The sequence below is a fragment of the Pteropus alecto genome, unplaced genomic scaffold (genome assembly GCF_000325575.1).
Source record: "Pteropus alecto unplaced genomic scaffold, ASM32557v1 scaffold98, whole genome shotgun sequence".
Lineage (NCBI taxonomy): Eukaryota > Metazoa > Chordata > Mammalia > Chiroptera > Pteropodidae > Pteropus > Pteropus alecto.
Window position 1 is genome coordinate 9,831,022 of NW_006443570.1, and position 8,027 is coordinate 9,839,048.

The window sequence follows — 8,027 nt, forward strand, 5'->3', positions numbered from 1 at the left end:
CTTATGTCACCAAAGCTCGGCCCGTCGTGACCTCGACACCCAGCCGGCCCCCTGGAGCTGACCCCAGGCTGGGCCGAGGGGCGGGGGGGAGGGTGGGCGGCCGCTTTGTCCTGCCTGACAGGCCCTTCACAATGAGGACACGTGTCTTTCACACCTACCCTGGGGGCGGAGTGCCGCTGAAACTTGACCCCCGAGGAATGGGGGGAGATCTGAGCGCGCCCACCCAGATCCTGCCACCCCTCCCGCCTCGCATCCCTACCTCAATATCCAGCCCGTGTTAACCCTTTGCAGGCCCGGAAGCTACAGCGGTACGAACTGAGGCGATCCCTTAGAATCAACATTCACAGCCTCCGGGATCTTACCGGTCTGAGCTCCCGAAATCCCCGGAAAAAAAGGAATGGCGGGATAGCTGGGAGATTTGACACTCACTTCCCTCCTCCCCCAGGACCTAAGGAGGACTCTGGGGGTCTGGGTTTCGGAGGGGTCCGAATTTGGTCGAAAAACGCCACCACTAGGACCTTCCGTTGGGAACGGGGTGCGCCTCCCACCGCCCCCCTCCCACCCCTGCACTGGACACTTACTTGGGGGTGGGGAAAAAGAAATTAAATTCCAGATTTTTGAGCTTTGGGGTTAGACTGGGGCAAAAGACGTGTTATCCCTTGAAGAGACGTGCAAATCATCACCCCCACCCACCCCTTAGAAAGCCAACTTCTTAGGGCGGGCGCTCGACTCGCGTGCGTCCCTCCGCCTCAGTCCGCGGTGGCGCCCATCCGCGCGGCTCCACGTGGGCCCGCTTCCTGACACTGCTCAGCGCTCCCTTTATTTATCTTGGACTCCAAAGTCGCTCTCCTTTGCTACCTCCCCACCCCCTGCCACCTCCCCGCGCCTCCCTCCTGGCGTCCCTCCCCCTACCCCCGCCCCAGTCCGGAGTCCCGGCGAATCTATGCTAATTATTTCAAACCTGCGCCGGGTCCCCAACGCAGTCTCAATGCCCCCGGCCCCGCCCGCCCTGTCCCTCCAGCCGGGCGCTTTCTTCCCTCCCGACGCAGCCTCGGTGGCTCCTCATTTCAATAGCCTGGCCCGGGAGCCGGAGCCCCCTCCCCGGCGCTGCCTCCGTCAGCCGTGGGACAGACGTTAGGGTATTCATTAACTGAGAGCCGAGGAATAACGGCATTATTCCCCCCAGAGAGGGCACCCTGCCCCCGCGACTATCTGAGGCTTCATTGTAAAAGGATTAAAAGTTAAAGACCTCCATCTTATGATTCTTTCATTTAATCTTCCTGGCGCCTGGGAGACATGCTCGATGGATGATGGCTTTTAAAATATTCCTAATGTCGGCTACCTTAAGACTCCAAGCCGGGCAAACAAACGTAATTTATTTCCAGAAGAAAGGGGATATTGAGATGTTTAAGTTTATGAACCGCCGTCCCCATGTATATTTGTTAAGGTCTGACAAATACCCAAATAACGTTAAAATCAGCCATTCATCACTTATGAATTTATGCAAAACTTTCTGTGCCCCGGGCCAATATTTTTTTAGACAGAGTTTCACTTGCGAGGGGCGGAGGTGGTGGGGAGAGGAGAAGGGGAGGGGGTGGGGGGGGGCGAAAGCAAGAATTTTCATGCCTGGTAAACACGCGAATTATGCGAAGAGAGTTATTCCCAGCTGGGCGGGCAGCCAAAACTCAGAGAGCGCGCGGAGGCCAGCGCCCCCACCCCCATGTTGGCAATGTCATTGGATTACAATGCGAGGTCTTCCCCTCCGCGACGCCCCCTCCTCCCTCCGCCCTCCTGCTCGCCCTCCTGCGCCCCTCCTCCCTACCCCTGCCCACTTGGAAAACCCGCTCGCAGCCGGCCAGCTTCTCGGCTTTCAGAGCCTGAGCCGGTGTGAGCTAGGAGGACAGGGCTGCAGACGTGACCTGCAATAGACAGACCACCGGACGGACAGACTCAAAGGGCAGGCCCGGAGCCGGTCCGGACGCGGAGAGTGGATCCAGTAGGAACCGGGCAGTCCTAGTAAAGAGCAAAGGAAGTGCTGGCTCCTGGAACGCTGTGACTAACGCACAGGCTGTTACGTCTCCATTATTATTAATGTTGATAATACTAATAATAGCATCAACGTGGAAAGGAGTACAGAGCTCTGGGCAGAGAGGCAAGAAAACTGTCCTCTGCGGTCACTAGTGCCTATCTCCTGTAAGGAGGAAAATGGATCTTGGTGTCTTCTGAGGCTTTGACAGCCTGTGCCTATGAATTTATGCAGCTGCTGGGGACCATGCCTCCCCAGAATGGAGATTTATAACTATTACTGATACAGACACGTGAACTTTTTCAAAATCCTGAAAGAGAATGGCAAAGTTTCAGTCACCCCAGCTCTCCTGCCATGATTGCAAGAATTCACTCATCCACCCTGTTTTCAGCTCTTCCTTTTATTCCTTCCTTCTGTTCTTCCAACACTCCTCACACTCCATGCACAAGCATACTGAGGCCAAATGTCCATGGAAAGCCAGCCCCTCAAGGGAGGAGGCGGGGGGGTCTGGGAATGGGATCTGGTTCCCCGTTGAGATGGAGAAGGCCAGCGGTCCATTATCAGTCTTGCTTGTGAGACTCCTGGGAAAGGGGGGTTGAAGTTTGGTGGCAGCTGCAGGAGGAAGCTGGCTGTGTATTAAGAGCTCTTAGCTGTGCTGGATGGGGACAGCAGGGGGAGGGCCCAGCCCGTATTGGTATTTTGAAGGGGTGATTCATCCTTTTTCTTTAATGCTCTTGGAATGTCAGAGCTTAGATTCCAATGCACACTGCTCAATTTACAGATGAGAAGACTGAGACCTCAGCAGGGATTAGCTGAAGATCACAAAGATTAATATAGTTAGGATGGGCTAGGAGGTGTTCATTGTGCCTCTTCACTGCTCCCTTTTTTCTTCTTTCTTTGCTCTTTTATTTATTTTTGTATTTAATTATACTTTTTTTTTTTTTGGTGGAGAGTTCTCTCCAAAATTGACATAATGACAATCGATTGTCAAGAAGCTGATCAACCATTCTGTTGTATCTATTTACAAACCAGTTATTAATAATTTGTGATGTGCCGAGCACTGAGCTAGGCCCTTTACAGACACACATTCTCATCCAAGGTCTCTAGTTTCCAAATAAGGAAACTGGAGCTCAGAGAATTTAAGCATCTCACTCGAAGCCACACAGTGACACAGTTATGGTTCAAAATCTGAGCTGATGCTAAAGTCCATGCTTCTTCTAAATATCCTTCTTCCCTTCGAGCACCTGGCCTGAGAGACACAACATGCCACATTATGTGTTGGCAAGTCTCAATTCAAGCTCCATAGGGATTCATTCCTGATAATCCACACATAATATTTTTGTACACCCTGTTATATGCCAGGATCCCTCTCTCTCACTTCTGCCTGCTCTGCCCCAAAGAGTTTATAATGCAATAGAAGAGATAAGAAATGAAGAACAGGGTGATGAAAGAGGAGATAAACAAACCATCAAATAAACCTGGGCCAGAAAGAGGAGGGCTTACTTTTGGATTTGGCAGCCAGAGAAGGCCTTTGACTAAAGTCTCAAAGGACAAGCTGAATGTCAACCTACTGAAGTGGGCATTTAGATGAAGAAAATGGTGTATATAAGTAAAGACATGATGTTGGAAAAGAATTTGCGTGTTTGGGAAACATCTCAAACTTTAGTGTACGACAGATCTATGCTGAATGAGAGCAGGCAATAAAGTCTGAAAAGCAGGCTGAAGCCAAATTATGGGTGACCTTGAATATCAACTAAGGACACTACATTTTAAATCTCAGGCAATGGGAGCCATTGGGAGCTCTCTAATGGAGCAGGAACACCATTAGAGCACTACTACAAAGAAATCATTCATTCCATAGTTTTTGAGCAATGTTCTGTTTATCAATTGGTGTGTAACAAGCTACATCAAGACTAACAATCTTAAAACAACTGTTTTATTTTGCTCATGATTCTGTGGGTCAGGAATGTGGGAAAGGCTCACCTGAGAAGTTCATCTCTGATGCTCATGATGTCAGCTGAGGGCTAGAGGATCCACTTCCAAATGGTTTCTAGCCATTTTAAGAGCCCAGCTGACCTGTTTGCTGACTAGAGCCCCTACAAGTTGCTTCTTCATGTGGCTTGGGTTTTCTCACAGCCTGGTGGCTTCGAATAGCTGGACTTCCTACATGCCAGCTCATGGCTCTGAGAGAAGGTGTTCCAGAGACCTGGATGGAAGCTGCAAGGCTTCTTATTGCTTCAAAAGTCCCATAACATTGTCTCTGCTGTAGTCTGTTGATTAAGCAAGTGTCTAAGAGCAGCCAAGATCCAAAGGGAGGGAATAAGACATCGCCTCTCAATGGGAGCAGTAGCAAAGAATCAGGGGTCATCTTCAATCTACCACAAGCACTTTCTATAGGCCGGACTCTATATTGTATGCCCAGGACACAAAAATTAGAAGATATTGGCTTTTTCAGTTTAAGTTTGGTGCCAGTATCCAGGATGGATTAGAAATGGGATAGTGGCTGCTAGGAGATTAGGTAAGAAGGACCTTGCCATGATCCAGAAAGAGTCAATAAGAGTCAATACTTGAGGAACATCAATGCCAATGGACAAAAAGATCAGTTGCCAGAAGACTGGAGAGGACTTGGTGACCAATTGGATGTGGGGGCTGAAGGAGAGATCAAAAAGGCCCCTGATGTTTCAGGCTTGCAAGGGACTATGCACAGACAAGGAATCTCAGATGAAAAAGCTTCCTTTATCACCTGCCCATCCTTCCAGAGATACACACGCACACGTATGTACACATGCATGCACGCAGGCACGCACATGGAGGTTTCAGGCTTGTCCAGAAGAGGGAGGAATCTGAGAAGCCTGGAGAATATTACAGTTTATAATTGGGGTGGATGGATGGATGGATGAATGGATGGATGGATGGATGGATGGATGGATGGATGGATGGATGGATGGATGGTAGAGACAGCAAAAAAAGGAGGGCAAGGATAAACAAGCACTCTGAGTTTGAGTAGCAGTAAGATTTTCCCCAGAAAACCAGAAGAGTCCTATTGGGACCAATGTATTTACACTAGGGATGGTATGAAGACAGGAGTGCAAGGAATCCTGGACAAGGCCGGAGGGCAAAGAAAGGTGCTGACATTGCCTGGGTGATGCTACCAGCCTGATACTTCATATTGGTGATCTCACTTTAAAATGAGGAGCATCATCACCATTATACAGATGAGGAAAATGAGACTCAGAGAGGTTAAGTGACTGGCCCAAGGACACACATTTGGTAAGTAGAAGTACCTGGATTCAAATCCAGGCCCATGTGATGTCAAAGTCACATCAGATTTCCTCCATAAACGCTTTTCCTAGATAAAATGAAATGTCTCCCTTCTCTGTGCTCCTTCATCACACTAAGCCCTTTCGCACTTTCTTAAGGGAGGGGATTCTTAACCTGTTGTGCTTAAAAGAGGGGTGTCGAGGTTGGCTCTGCAGAGTGTGTGTAAAATGTATTTGCATGTGTTTTTTTCTGGGAAGAGAGTATGCCATTTTCTCCAGATTTTAAGGTCTGTAACGTAAAGGTTAAACCCTGTCCTGGCTGTGAGAATTTTTAAGTATAACTTAAATACAATTTAAGAATAAAAAATAGAATTTTTTATTGTAACGCATTTGTTAAGTCTTTATAGCATATAGTACAATGCATATAGTATAATGCTTGACGTGGTAACTATTCAAGCATTGGAGGTGCTTGAAAGTCCACAGGGAGCCATTGTAGGTTCTTGGGGAAGAGATGAGGTAGGAGAATTCTTCTAGATTATATCTGTGTAAAAAAAAAAGAAAAAAAAAGAATAAAAAAGGTAAAACTGCAGGCTGGAAGGCCACATAAGAGACTGAAACTGTCATCCAGTTCTGAAGAACAGTGCAATTGAGAGAAGGTTGAGAAAAGGACACTACTGATATTTTAAAGGAAAACAGAAGTTGGATCCAGTCTGCATTTTTATATAAAGCAATAATTTGCTAGAGCTGAGAAGAAGTTGTCCCCTTGAAATCAAATATTCTTTTTTTAATTTTTTGCCACAGTCCCTGTCACTCCCTGTTGCATGCTTCACTCATTATATTACCTATCAGAACTCTTGTAGGCATTTGCAGTTGGGATCCTGGATTAGATAGTAGCAGGTGACTGAAAGCAAACAGCAAACTATGATTCCTTGAAATGAGAAAAAAAGAAAGTCCTGAAGGAAATCATATACAGAATTTTGGAAGGGGATCCATATTTCGAAGGAAAGATGATAGAATCACAACATTTTTAACTGGGATGACTTTAAAGTTCTTCACCCCTTAATGTGACCTAAGAAAATAAGGCCTGTCAAGGCCAATTGACTTGTCTCAGTTCTAGCTACTTTGGAACAGAACTGGCACCAAAATAACATCTCTAGATTTTCAGTTCAACCTTCCCTTTGCAGTTGCTATAAGCGGTGTTAGAATGTTAAAAGCACTTTCGTGAACATAATTTTACATGCAGTGAGACATGAAAACTTCCAAGGGCAGGAAATAGGTTTGTCTTATGTCCCCAGAGACTAGCACAGTGCCTGACCCATAGGAGCACTTAAAAAAATATTGACTGGAAGGATACGTATACCTAAGTTGTTTTACAGATAGGAAAAGTAAAGCTCACAGAAGGAGAATAAAGGACAGATGTCATAGAGTTCATTCCAGATGTTAGAGGCAGGAGTGGCTGGTGCCATTAGTAATGAGAGAGTCAGCTGCTGTATTGCTCTGTGGTTAGCAGTGGGCTCAGGAAACTAACCACACATCCACAGGCTGCTCAGAGAGTCTACGGAATAAGAATAAGGAGGATAATGGTAGTCTGCACCTGCCTAAGTGAAAAAGACCCACAGTTACTGGTTTTGACAGCCTCTTCCCAGCCCATGTTGTAAAGGACTTCTGACCGACGTTCAATTTGTTGAATTAAGGAGGGAAAGTTAGTCAAGCAAGATTAATAATTCTTCCCCCATTTTACAGACGTAGAAACTTGTGGAAACAGAAAGCTTAAGTGACTCGCCCAAGAGCACAGTGTTAATTGATGATGGAGCCAAGGTACAAACAGCACTAGCTCTCTGCTGGGCAGTTGAGGGACACGGAGGGGTTTAGTGCTCCCTTAGTGTATAATCCCAGCCAGTCTCCTTGATTCCGTGCTTGCCCCAGCTCCAATCCATTCTCCACGCTGTAGTCTGAGTGACCTTAAGACTCACATGTGGTCTTGTCACTCCCCTGCATAAAACTTCTAATGGCTTTCCATGGTTCAGAGGATAAAGGCCAGAATCCTTACCAGACCGGAGGCCTCTCTCCACCTGCCTGTGGGTTCGAGCCGCACAATTCAGGTTCTTTCACACGGAGCTTCAGGGCCTTTGCACATGCTGTACCTTCAAGCTGGGGCATTTTCTCTGCCAGCAAACACCCCTAAATGCCCTTCCATCCTTCAGATCCCACTCCTGAAGTCAGGTCAGGCTCCCTCTGATCCAAGTTTTCTTGGCTCTCAAGACTTTTCTTTACAGGCCGTATCACAGTTTGTAGTTGATATTTATAATTTTCAGTTTTTTCTGTGCTCTGTCCCTTCCAATGGACTGTCACCTCCCTCCTTGTTGCTCATCATGGTATCCCTGAGCACTGGTACAGTTTGGGGCACATAGACAATATATGTAGAGAGAGACAACTGAATAAACGAAGAAATATTAATTCATCACCTTTTTGGTATCGGCCAAGTTCTATCTGGGGCTCAGATAATGCCAAGAGTTCAGAGTCCAGCCTCTGTTAAACAATGATCCAGGGGAAATTTAAGAATGTACCCAAATATGTGATACAGAGCACAGAGCGAGGGCTGTTCAGATGACCCTAAAGTCACTCTATCAGTTCTGGGGATTACAGTGACTTTCGGGTTACTGACTCTGAAGGTCCCTGTCTGCTTGAGAAAGGGGAGGTGGGGAGATGACTGAGTTGCCAGATAAACTCTTTTAGCAAAT